A 13,842-nucleotide genomic window follows, 5' to 3' on the forward strand; every position below is an offset into this window, starting at 1 on the left:
TTTGGATTTAGGAGTAGTTTGCAAGGAGAAGGAATTCTTATGACTCCTTTTTAATCACACCTTTGTGTCAGAAAATGCTGGCAAGTACTGTGTGGGGTAGAGGAAGGGTGCTGCGGTGGGTGGATAAATTAGATGGTGTTTGTCACTCCTGTCAGGCTTCTCCTCGCATGTTTGATGTGGTGATCTGTTGACCATTTGCTTTTCCTATCCCATATTGTTCCCCTTCCCACTCTCCCCTGCTCTAGCCCTGGCCACTCCCTCAGGTTCTCACTATTGGTTCCTGTACCCCAACTCCGCCCAGGGACCGCCCCTGAGCCCCTGACAAAACCCCCCTGCGCCCGGATCATGAGGTCTCTCTGCCTCTGGGGGTCGCTGGGACAAGATGCGACTGTTAAAAGATCCTCTTAAACCCTCATGGAGAGACCCTTCTCACCTCCTTCACCATCACTGGTTGTAAGGCTGACAGCTACCGGAGCAAAACCGCGGAGCCGTCCAAAATGGACTGCGGGAGGGCAACCATGGTCGCACTGCCCTGAGCAGCTCCGCTGAGCTCTCAGGGAAAGCTGCAGCTCGCTAAACTAAACCTAGCACTACTACAGTTTCCAGCACCCCTAATAAGAAAATGGCTTGCATACATCATGGCTATTGTTATAAGGAAGGAGTCCCAAATTATTGTTGACAGTACTGAAACCTTTTCAGTAAGCAAATCAGGTACCATAGCCATGCATAAGCCTGAAGCTGGCAGCAGTAGCTCATTGCTTCCTTCCTACATCCTCTCGCACTATGTCAGTCTCTGCGCATGGAAATAATGAATCAGAATAGAAAAGTTTCAGAGCAAAAGCAAAATGTATCCCTTGTTTCAGTGCAGACAGCTGCTGCTGTAGCAGTTCAATGTGTTTTTGAACAAATTACTCTTCTATTTCCTAATGAGACAAATAGTCTGCATAGCTGCAGCTTTGTTTGCTTAATCTCTCTGCAACAAGGAAAATGAAAGTCACAGCTACTAGCACACGTAGTGTTTACTGGAATGATCAGTCCAATTTCTCTCCAGCTGTGATTAATTTTGCTTAGGTTTTTCCACGAAAAAAGAAATCACAAAAGTTCAAAGATGTTTAAAAAGCCTTTAGTTATGAAACATAGATTTAGAAGAAATCTAAAGATTTTCATTATAGGCTAGCTGTGTTGAAATTAGTTAGAGTAGGAAGGAATTTGGGCCCAGCTAGAGTTAATTAAAATAGTTACGAGAGCTGGACCTGAAATGGGTTTTAAGATGTTAGTAACTGATTACTAAATAACTGATGATCTGTCATTTGCATGTTTGCTTAGCTGTGCTTAGAACGAGGAATAGAAACTTTGATAAGTTGGTGTAGGGAACAAGGCCAATTACCAATTTCCTCCCTTTGTGGGAACCCATTCAAAAGTCACGCAAGAGGAAACTTAGAGGTCACTAAAGTAATTAGGATTGTTAAACTTCAGAAAGGCAATAAGGTCAAAATGAGGAAGATGAGCATACTTCATCTTTTTTGGGACCACTGACACAATTCAAGACCTCCGACTCAATTCAGAACACACACTACGCATGCTTAATGACATTTAACCTCATTTCCATACAAAGTGGAGAATGGGAGGTGTTAAAGTTATGAACATGCATTCGTATTTTGGATAGTCATAGTTTTTGGAAATAAAAAGCTTTGTGTTTGCTTGGATCGGGGCCCTGCGTCTTAGGGAGCTATCCCACGCAGTGCCTGGCACAAAATAAAACATAAAAACTTTCTAACTCTAAACTGTTAGAGAGATTTTGTCCATCTCAGTTGGATATCGATATTAAATCAATATTCATATTTTGGTAAATCAGTTAGTTCAATTTAGTTTAGTCTGAAGAATAAATAAAATCTCTAGCTTCCTCCTGTCAAACTGGTTGAGAAATTTGCAAAAGTAATAAAGGGACATAGGAAGTCCAAATAGAAATCAGAGTGACAAATTGGGAGCAAAACCTGAGCAGGGAGAAATACTCTCCTACTAAAATAATCTCATCTCATCAAAGACATTCCATAGCTTGAATATGGACATTAGGAGAACTGAGTTTAAGTTTGATTTTTGTCTCAGTTCCCTGGATACAAAGCTGTATCTTTTTTGCCTTCTTGCAAAGCAAGTATTTTGAGTTCCTTGAAGTTACTGTGGTGCTGGTAAAAACTGTATATGCAGTTAAGATATACATATAGAAATATAAAAAAAAAATTTGATACAATGCAGAGTTAATCTCATCTTTAAAGACTAAAAATGTGGGATGACTGTCTCAGACAAACAAGCCCTTCGTGTGGGAGACATCCCATCTGAGTAAACAGCCCATAGTGAAAGCAAGAGGGAGAAAACGTAGGACACTGGATAGTGTTAACTGTCTAGTGCTGATGAGCTGGGCAGACAGCAAATACAGGTCAGAAACTCATCAGTCATGTTTCTTCCAGTCCTACCTCCATCCTTCTCTAACATTCATTGAGTTCAGATGCCTACAGTATCAGCATCTCTAGTATGTAGTGGAGACCATTTTTTGTTTATTTGAAGAAGTCTGGAAAACAAAGTAGAGGTTTTGCAGCATAGTAGTAGTCAAACTACAGTAGGCAAGTTTTGTACATGTGTAGTACTTGGCTTGCAGCAAATGTCTGTAAGCCATCATGGCATGGGGCTAGGCAGAGACTGTTAAAGCTGGCTTAAAATCCTCAGTATCTTCTGATAGTTGAGACTCCAGAAAACTAATAGCCAAATCTCTTAAGAACTTAAGCTAAATTTGTTATTTTACTATGTTCTGGTTTGTCTGGGGTAGAGTTAATTTTCCTCGCAGTGGCTGGTATGGGGCTGTGTTTTGGAATTGTGCTGAACACAGAGTTCGTAATACAGAGATGTTTTTGTTATTGCTGAGCGGAGCTTACACAGAGCCAAGGCCTTTCTGCTTCTCGTACTGCCACGCTGGTGAGGGGACTGGGAGTGCTTGGGAGGCTGGGAGGAGACACAGCCAGGACAGGTGACCCCAACTGACCAAAGGGATATTCCAGACCATGTGACATCATGCTCCATGTGTAAAGTGGAGGAAGAAGGAGGAATGGGGGGACATTTGGAGTGATGGCTTTTGTCTTCCCAAGTCACCGTTACATGTGATGGGGCCCTGCTCTCCTGGAGATGGCTGAACACCTGCCTGCCCATGGGAAGCAGTGAATTCATTCCTTGCTTTTCTTTGCTTGCATGTGCATCTTTTGCTTTCCCTATTAAACTGTGTGTACCTCAACCCATGAGTTCTCCAGCTTTTACTCTTCTGATTCCCTCCCAGTCCCATTTATGGGGGAGCAGCTGAGTAGAGCTTGGTTGATGGCTGGGGTTAAACCAAGACAAGATCTCATTGCAACCTATCAAAAGTGGTCTGTCTGGGGTTGTTTTGAAGTGGAGCATGAAACCCAGGGAAACACAAGAGTAAGGAGAGAGACAGGGGAAATATGTTAAGGAAATGTATGGGAAAAAAAGGAAATAAAATGTTTGAAACAGAGATTATTGCAATCTGGCCCAGGGTTTTGACATTTCTTAGTGGGGATACAACCTCCACCTGTGCCCTCTGAAGTCCCCCTACACAGTAGGCATCTGGGCCACCACACGAAATGAGGTGAACTGAGGGCAGAGAGGGACAAATGTGAGGAAAACAGGAAAAAAGCCCTCACTCAAGGATTGGCTCTACCACAGCCACTGCTGCTCTGGGGAAGATTGAGGAGCTACAAGTCACAACCAAAAGCCCCCACTGTGATGTGTGTCTGTTACACACTGGTGTTCTGGGCTGTGCTGTTGCTCCTTGCCCATGTAGGGGTGCAGCCAAAGTCCCAGCTTGGTGCTCATTGCTCAGTGGGGCACATAGGCTGTGGTGTCAGCTGCTCTGAAGTCACTGGAGGGGTGGATATCAGTGCCCTGAGGCTGAAATGCACCCCCGACACTCTCACAGGCGCTGTCAAGAACAGCCACCCCAGAGAGAAACCTGCTGTGCTCCTGTGAGTTGCTAAGGAGTATCGCTGTCCCCTTGCTTGGGGCCAGCCAGAGTACTTTGTAAATTTGAAAGCCTTTTAATCTTGTTTTCCCAAATGGGAGTCGGGTGCTACACTGTTTGGAGCCTCTCATCTGTAACACTCAACAGCACAGCAAGGCCAGGGCAGATGTGATCCACACATAGTGTCCCCAGCAGGAGCACAGAACACGGACTGTCTCCTAGCACCTTCCTCCACAGTCAGCAATTACTAATAATGAACATCATTAGTATTCAATTTATTCATTAATCTGTCCAAGCTGAAAAAGCCTTCAGCAGCATGACTTCTAACTGAACTAGTTATGGTTTGGTTTCTTTACCCTGCAGGTAAGTAAAGTAACTCTCAAGTTCATGCTTCATTAGAAATACTTGATATCATTGTCCATTCTTTCCTCACCAGAATTCCGCTCATAAATATTAAAGCCTTCGTGCTTCTTCCAGGCCTGCTCTTGTCCAGAGAGACTAGTGGGGACTCCCTTTAAACATACGTTGTTGCAGAACCATTCAGCCTTTGTGTCTGAGTAAGTTGGCAACAGGCCTCAGACCGTCTGGTCAGCTGGGTTTGCTGGTTCCAGTGTTCCACCAGCCAGGAAGAGTGGGAGCCCCCAGCACTGTTTCCTGGTGGATGGCTGCAGCAGCAATCCTGGAGCTCCTCTGCTGCAGATTGGCTTGCACAAGCTGCCAGGTGGGAGAAACTGTGGGTAGTGGTGCAGGATGTTTCTCTGACAGGTTTGATGTACTGCAGAATCCTCAGGGCTTTGTGCTTGGAGAGTGGTGAAAATCACAGCCGAGTGCAGTGACACTGTTTTTTCAGGAGGTGTGTGGGGGGCATTGCGTAGCAGCCAGGGTGATGTTTTGGGATACCTGTACTATTGTTTACCCACATTCGACCTAAAATTTTGGAGGGTCTTTTTTAGATAAATTTGAACGATTTTCTGATGCATTTCTGCAGAATCCTGCAGATCTCCTTGTAGTTGCAGCCCTCCCTGGCATCACTAATGATGTTTATTTTCCTGGGGAGCAGACATTAGAGTTGGGCTCCTTTTAGCAAAAAGTATCCTCACGGTGGTACCCAAACTTTCCTCTGCTGCACAGGCTTCAGGAGGAATAGAGATGAAATCCCAGTGCTCCCCCTCCCCTTTCAGTTGCTGCCCAGCAGCAGCCAGTGTGCTCCCACTGCTTTCTGGGGACAGGTGGTGCCCCTGCAGGGACCCTCGATGCAGGGGTGGCTGTGCCACAGCCTCAGGCTGCACATCCTGCTGCTGTGCTGCTGCCACTGCACTGTAGAGGAGCAGCTCAGCCAGACACTCGCTGATGCAAAGGGGTTTTTTTGTGCTCATAGTGGAAGGAAAACACTGCTTTGGGCACATGCTAATCTCTACACATTCATTTCAGTACAGAACAGCATGTTATTGTGAAAAATAGATTAGGAAGCCTTTTGAAGTAGACTTCCTATCCAAAACCCCATGTTGCATTTCCAGGTATCGCTGTTGGACTGTTTTGTATGTGACTTGATGGTGTCATATAGAGACCACTCTGCCTCTGATAATTTGAAGTTTCCTCTAGCAGGATAGAGCTTTGTACCTGATTTAGGAAGAAAAAGGGAGGGAATGGGGATTTAATTTTGGGCCACTGCAAATCCAGAAAACCTGAAAGCATTAGCAAGGATGAGTATGAATCATTCCTTTCTTCTTTGTGCTACTTCAGATGAACTGCTCTTACGTTCAGCTTCATTAATAATTAATACAGTGGGGAAGCAGGGCTTGGCCGCATTATCTTCTGTCACAGCCAAAGGGCATGTCTGCAGATCCACACAGCTGCTCTTACTCCAAGGCTCTGGGAAGCACTGCTTGGTGTGTAAGAGAAGTGAACAGAAATCTGTGCTTCTTGCTGTAGCTAATAGTGGTAGGTGACAAAAGGTGAAGGCACCATACAAGGGGAAGTGAAGGTGATGTGAAAGCTCTCCAGGAGGAGAAAACAAGCACACAAAAGGGAACACAACCTGGACATCTGCAGCACGGCTTGCACAGCAGCATAATCGTGCTTGCTAGAGGAGAGGGAAGCATGAGGTTTCTGAGAATCTCTTAAATTACAGCTAAAAAGGCCTGAGTTTTTTCACGAGGCATGTTGCAGCAAAATAAGGACTGCCCAGGCCTTGGCACCCTGCAGCCTCCTGGCCTCACTCTGCAAAGGTACCTGGCTCTGCTACTTGCCTGGTCCCAAACTCCCACCTGGCCATCTCTCAGGGATTGCTGATGCAGGGAAGTGCACAGGGGCATAATTTTGGCTGAGGAATTATATTACAGTGAGTATCTGAGCACAGAGGGAAGTGGTGGATAAAGGGATGCTGGGAACACCTGTAGGGTAGCAGTAAAGCTGCAAATCCAGCAAGTATTGAGAGACAGGGGCCACAGCTTACTTACAGGGTGAGGGAGGAACCTTCTGCTGTCACACTCCTGGGACAAGGAGGAAAAGAGTCCTTGGAGGACTGTCTACAGGGTGGGTTATATAGAGTAAGTCAGGCCCTGGAAACCAGCAGTGGTGAACACTGGGATGGCAGATTAGGATCATCTTTTAGTTGTTCTACAACTTATTTTGTCATCTCTTCTCACCAAGATAAAGTAGCAACTTCCTCTGATACATAGGGAAATTAATGTCTGAATACTTTGAGGAATTATCCCTGTCAAGGTGGTGGGTTGGTTTTTGGTGGTGGTTGGTTAGTTGACATCAGTTAACAAGTTCAGTAGAGGTGGTTGTGTATGTCTGCAAGTTAGGGCTTTCAAAAAAGTTTTTACAGTACAGAAATCACTGCTACTTAAGTGAGCTTTTAAAACTAGTTGCTTAGGGCAGATTACTATGTTTCTAATCTATGCTTGGTGTGAAAAAGCATATAGATGCATATGCACCTATATATATATTTATATAAACTTGTTGAAAAGAGGAAATTCTGTGTGAATGCATGGATGAATACACTTCTCTTGTGCAGTTGTGCTCTGCAGAAAACCAGAGCCCTCCACAGCCAGTTGGTGGGTCTGCCCTAGAGTAATTCCAGCAGTTACTGGGAGAGAACAAGAGAAAGGACATCCCTTGCATTCCATCAGCAAGAAGGAACATGTGAATGTTTATTGACAGATGCAATGCAAGACCTGCAAGCTCTGACTGACCTCACCTTTGCCAGCAATAGAGGCTCCAGCGGGGAGCTGTGCACTGATGTGGCTGGTCCCACAGCTGCAGCTCTGCTGCAGGGGTGTAGAGGGCTGGGGGATGAGCACAGTCCTGAGGCATCATCCCCCTTGCTCTGGATATAAGCAGCAAAGTGCACATGCCTTAGAAGCAAGATTTAAGACAGTTATGTAGCTAAGCACACACACACAGAGGCAGGTACAAGCTCAGATGTTCCCATGATATATGTGGGAAACACAGCTCAGACATTCCTTGAGATGGCTCACAGTAACAGAGACAGGGGGAAATCATGCAACAGAGCTAACTCTGCCTGCACTTTAAAAGGGTGTCATATACTCCACATTGGGGTAGTCAGGAAAGTCTCAAGGATCAAACAGGTAATTTCAATGATTGAAATAGACTGTGAATCTGACACTCAGTTAGACAAATAGAGTAAGTTCACAGACCCATTGGCTCAGGGTTCACCCTAGCTGCAGAAAAAGTGAGATGGCCATGGGGTCACAGAGGCTGGCTGTGCAGGCTAGAGTGGGTGGTAAAATACTGCATCCTCTTTTTATTTATTTCCTTTTTTTGCTTTTTCTTTTCCCTTTTTTTTTTTCCTATCTAAATGAAGAGAGAAAGCAGAGCTAGCTCTCTGATAAAAACAGAACAAAACTGCAGAATCTGTTTATCCGTGGTTTTTGTTAATGACAAATTTATTGGAAGTGTAGTAGTGCTAGGTTTAGTTTAGCGAGCTGCAGCTTTCCCTGAGAGCTCAGCGGAGCTGCTCAGGGCAGTGCGACCATGGTTGCCCTCCCGCAGTCCATTTTGGACGGCTCCGCGGTTTTGCTCCGGTAGCTGTCAGCCTTACAACCAGTGATGGTGAAGGAGGTGAGAAGGGTCTTTCCATGGGGGTTTAAGAGGATCTTTTAACAGTCGCATCTTGTCCCAGCGACCCCCAGAGGCAGAGAGACCTCATGATCCGGGCGCAGGGGGGTTTTGTTGGGGCTCAGGGGCGGTCCCTGGGCGGAGTTGGGGTACAGGAACCAATAGTGAGAACCTGAGGGAGCGGCCAGGGCGAGGGCAGGGGAGAGTGGCAGAACAACGTGGGATAGGAAAAGCAATGGGCAAACAGATGGCCCCAAGTACGATTTGATAAGGCCTTCTTAAGACCCATTGAATGAGTCAATATGTGAAATCCTTAGTTCATCTGCAATGGTCAATAAGTTTCTTGGATATCAATGGGGATCCCATGCAAGCCTGGAATTCGCAGAAGCAGCTGTGGTAAAGAGACTGGCACCCCTGTCCTACCCTTCTCCAGGGACTTACTGCCAGCATTGCTGCCCAAAACCATGTTTACCCCAACCCCCTTTCAGACTGTGGTTTCACCCTTTGGCCCAAATAACGCACATTAGCTGGGGCACTTTTAACAACAGAGTGCTTCTTTGTCCTGCCAATCTTATGCTATGCACAGCAGGCAACGGGCTGCCACGGTGGCTGTGTTAGCAGCATATTCATCTTCCTAGCTTACACACTCCCATTCCCAAACCTGTTACCTCCTTTTCCTGACAGGCACTGAAAAAGAAATTAAAAATCTCCTCTTCCAGTAGTTAGGCTGCAACAAAACCCATTCCCCAAAGTGATGCTCACCCTCCAGGAGGAAGGGAGGAGGTGGAAGAGGTTGCAGAGTCAAAGAAGGGGCCACAGCCTCCGTCTGACCACCCTCCAAATCCATTCCTTTCACAGCTCTATAGAGCTAAGCCACTTGTCAACTACATTTTAAGTGCAGTTCATCATATTCACCACATTTCACTGTCACTTCTCACATCTTTCCTCTCAGCAACTCTTCACACTCACAGCTTTGCTGAACTCATGGGTCCTTTCCTTTTAGGCTGGAGCATTCAGTTGTTTTTCCCTGGTCCCATGAGGTTTCTTTCTTTGTACTTTATATGTCATCATCTCAATACCCTCACACTTCCAGTGGTTTTTTAACCACTTCCTTGGCTAAACTCTGTGAAGGTTGTTACCCTACTCTCTTTGCTATTGCTGGCATGGGACACCTCTACCACGTTATGTTGTTTGGAATGGATACCTGAAGTGGGTGATACCAGTACATAGCAGACAAACACTCTTCTTGTGTCTCCGAGTTTCCTGGAAACAACCTCCTCAGGTGTTCCTTCCTGGTAAACATCATTCAACAACAGGTATTTTCAACCATAAAGTGTATCTTTGATGTTGCACTACAAATAAACCCATGCAGCATTTAAGCAAAAGGGTTTTGGCCCCGTTCTCTCATCAAAGCATTAAGCTGTCTAACTCCAGATTGCAGGAAGTGCTTGGTTCCTTTCAATGACCCTGGATGAAGTCCACACAGAGCATGTGGGATCTCTGACCTGCTTCCTGTACCCTTAGGGAAGGCCCTTCTCCCAGAGCACAGTCACCCACAGGGAACATTGCCCATGACTCAACCATTGCCACACAAAGCCCAGCACTACTGATGACACTGACACTGAAGGTGGAGTTCTGCAAAGACACAGAAATGTGCACTGAAACAACTAATGTTTGGTGCCCGTTCCCGTCCTGTGTCTCTGCACAGGAAGGGCACCTTCACAAACAGTGGAGATGACGCTCATCAGAGAGTGCAGCAGCCAGTCCAGAGTGAAGGGTGTGCTGTCATCACACACTCCCACCTTCCCAGGTAGGTGTAGCTGCATTCAGACCAACACTATCCACACCTTTGTGCAGGATGGAGTGGGAAGGGCACTGTGTGTGCACACAGGCTCTCTGCTGTTCAGTGAGCAGGAGGCTGTGGTCCATCAGAACAAGGAAAATATCTTGCACTGAAGCACCCAGCAGACATCTCTTCTGCTTGGAGAAATGTGACAAAAACAGCAACCAAAAAAAAAAAGAAGGTGAAAAGCTGAGCTTGACAGATATCAGCACAGGAGAAAAGTTAAACAAATTCAAGTGCCCAGTAGAATTGTGGGATGGATCAAGGAAGACTAGCAGTGTAAAAAGTTTTAAAGGCTGGTTCTCAGTGCCTCGCAATCCAATTGGAAAGGGATGAAACCTCACCTGAAGCTCATAGTTTGAGCTGCATCTGGGGAAAGAACATCTTCTGGCTGCAATGAAGCTATTTGAATTTCCCTGGAAGAGACAGGGCAGAAGTTTACCACTAACTGCAAGGACGCCTGTTAAATCTAAGGTTGTGTGATTTGGACCATACTATGAAGCCTTGTTTGATTCTATCTCTCCTCACACTCTACTTGGAGAGATAGCCACAACCAGAAGTGGGCTGAGTGGGAAGAAAGAAGTTTTGATGCCCACATGATGCCTCATTATGGGCTGTCTAGATGGGAGTCCTGTGCTCAGGCCACCCAGAACCAGGTCAGCAAGAGTGACTAAGGTGAGTGGTTTGTTCTCCTTCTAGAGGCGTTGTGTCTGCAGGCAGACAGCCCAGGCTCATCCTCTAGCCTGGAAAGTGGTTCATTGGATGGGTCTGAGCAATTTCATGCGGCACAAAAATGTACATGGGGCCACTGAATAGCTTCAGAGAGCTCTTCACAGGAATGTTTCAAGCAGAGAACAATGTCTGAGGGCAGTGGCTGACCTGGGACATCAAGCTCTGACAGGAGCCTCGGTCTTGGCTCCAAGGGGAGGGGTCCTGCACAGCAGTAGAAAAGTAAATAAAAAGTGAAGGGCACTGCTGTGCAAGCTGTCATCCTCTGGCTCCTGGAGAAAGCCCAGGGTTTTGCCCTCTCCTGTAGAGGGATCTCCCGACCAAAGAGCAACCAACTGCATCCTGGGTTTTACCTGGAACATGGGGAAACCTGTGTTAGTATCCATGTTGTGTCTGGGTGCCTTAGTCTAGTCCTGATCATCTTCCCAGCATTTAATTAGAGACAGTATTGAAAACAGCATGCTGTTCTTTGCTGCTGAAATGAACAGGCAGCTGCTGAGACTGCAGAGATCGCTCCACCAGGTCCCCAGGACACTCATAACTCACTCACACCTAATATGGAGCAAGACTGGGGAGTCCCATCTGTCTCTGAAAGGATTCTGTCTGCCACACTGGAGAAGAAAGAAGAAAAGACGGAGGGTGGGAAGAGAGAAGATACTCCATTTTCTTTCAGGGATGTAGAAAAACAGTGACTGGAAGGCAGTTCTTCTCACAGTCTCTTGTCAGCTACCACTGTAATAAGCAAGTTTGCTGACCTAGTTCAGAGTCCACATATTAGGATGGGAATTGTGCAGCATGAACCATTGAACAAGCTCTTTGAAGGTGTATGTGTGCAGTGAGCCACAGCTATGTGAGCATGGGTGTTCCTCCTGGGCAATGCACACCGTGCCCTTCTGTGTCCTGGGTGCAGCCACTCAGAACTGCAAATAGGACACATGCCTTAGGGCTCCACCATTTCAGGAAGCTGCACCATGTGGAGACCCTGCTCCAACAGTCAAACAGGTGGATTCAGCCTTGACAAACCCCCCATCTCACTTGCATGACACATAAAATCCAATGAGCGAATATGCTACCTCAACCAGGGAGGTACAAAAACACAGACACTGCTTATGAATCACCTGCTATTCCTGATTTTGATGAATCCCCTGATACATGGGTGACATGTTAATGCCAAACCGTTTGAAGCAATGACTGATACCTCCCATCCTCTTTTCTCACCTCTGACTTTAGAGCAGGTGTATATAACATGCCAGAAAAGGGGGAAATTAAACAAAGCTAATAAACTTGTGTCTCTTTATAGGTAGGATAAACAAGGTAGTGTTGTTTTCTGCTTTCTCATTGTGACACGTGATGATTATGGATATCTGTATAGAAGCAGCAGTGGCAGGGCAAGGCAGACATGAGTAACCTAATTTGCCTGCCCAGCTCTCAGGTGACTGTGTGTGATGCCCATTAAAGCATTGGGAACCGTACTAGCCTGTCCCAGACAAAATTACAGCACCCCCTTTCCCCATTTTTCTGCACCATAGGGTCGTCAGTCTGACCATGGCAGAGTTTTGCCTTGGGTTGTTCACATCCAGGCCACTTGGTGCTGGCTAGACTCAGCTTCCTTCTGCTGTGTGGAAAAGCTTATTCCCAAAGTCCCTCAGTACTGACATCCACTGACCAACTTGCAAACCCTTTTTTCACGACAGACTCAGACTTCACTTCCCATAACAGTATTGCACCTTGACCCACGCTTTTAATTCAGCCACACAGAAGGTACCCGGGTATGAGAGCAAAAATTGTGCCAGAGGCTGTTTATTTTACAAGTTACTCTTACAGCACTTGAAAGTTTTGGATGGATGGAGAATATGCAAAAGGATGAGCTTAACACATAGCCTTAAGTTCCTGCTTCCCTCGTGACTTGATGCTATGAACAAGCATAAGCAAGAAGATATTTTGGCTTGATGTGTCCATTTTTTTCGATACCCTGCAAAAGCTTGAGGTCTTTAGTTTGGCCAGGATCCTGTGCTCCACCCAGCAATTTAGGATGCTTGGAATACAGCAGGGAAATGAAGCTGACATATTTGCCACATTCAAGAGGAGGCCATGGTTAGGTCTGAATCTGTGCTGTCATCTGTCAGGACCCATGTAAACCATTGTGTGTGTAGTAGCTTCTCTTTCTTCAAAAATAGGTGTGATTCTTTCCAAGAATCAGTGCAAACTAGTAAGCTGTTCAAAACATTGCTCAAAAGTGAGACATAAGCAGAGCAGTGTTCTTCCTGTACCTCCTACACAGGTGCAAATTGCATCTAGCTCTCCTGTAACTGGAACCACAAATGTACATTGGAAATTTAGGCTCCTAATGAGAACAACAGGAACCAGAGAGTGCGTGCTGTAATTTTAGCTCATTGCCTCTATTGAATCACCTCCAACGCAACCAGCATCACATGTTGCATTAAGGAATGGCAGTGCCACCTGGCCATAACATAATTTAGTTGATTGAAAGTAAAAATCTTGCTATGTAGACGTCATGGGTCACGTGCAGTTACATGCCTAAAGGATGTTTTTTCTTTTACCTGAAGCTATGCAGGCTTAGAAACATGGAGAGTTTTAAATGCCTGCCATGGATAACTGATTTAAGCTTGCTTTCAGGAAGCTGATGGCAGTAAATTCATTTATGAAACTATTTTCTCTGAGTACTGAAAACATGTTCTCTAATGTGAAAACAAGCTGAAAGCCAAATATATGCACATTTGTGGGCATGAGAGGTATTTTTCTTCTTCCCTTTTTTTTTTTCTCTGTTGGTATCTCCACCTTTTAGCAGCTCCTGTGGTAGGAAAACGTGAGATTTTCCTGGCAGTCAGCAGTGGGAAGCCAGGCATGTTGCCTTGAGATGTGATGCGTTCTTCCAGAGGTACTGATCGAAGTTGTCATCCTGAGGAATATAAAATAGCCCTGACCCGTGTTCAGATGTGCTCGTAGGTATAAAACCAGGCTGCACTGCTCCAGGAACTTGCAGCATTTTCAGACTTGAGAATGACAGTGTCAGAGAAAATTATTCAGTGTTTTAAGAGTGTTTATTTCATGCCCTTATGTATTCAAACTGTTTTTTTGATGGCACAGCTGACTAGCATGTGACTCATAAATGACTGTTTTAAAGAAGGTCTCTAGTTAGCAT

This window comes from Corvus cornix, chromosome Z, assembly GCF_000738735.6.
Source record: "Corvus cornix cornix isolate S_Up_H32 chromosome Z, ASM73873v5, whole genome shotgun sequence".
In the NCBI taxonomy this organism is placed as follows: domain Eukaryota; kingdom Metazoa; phylum Chordata; class Aves; order Passeriformes; family Corvidae; genus Corvus; species Corvus cornix.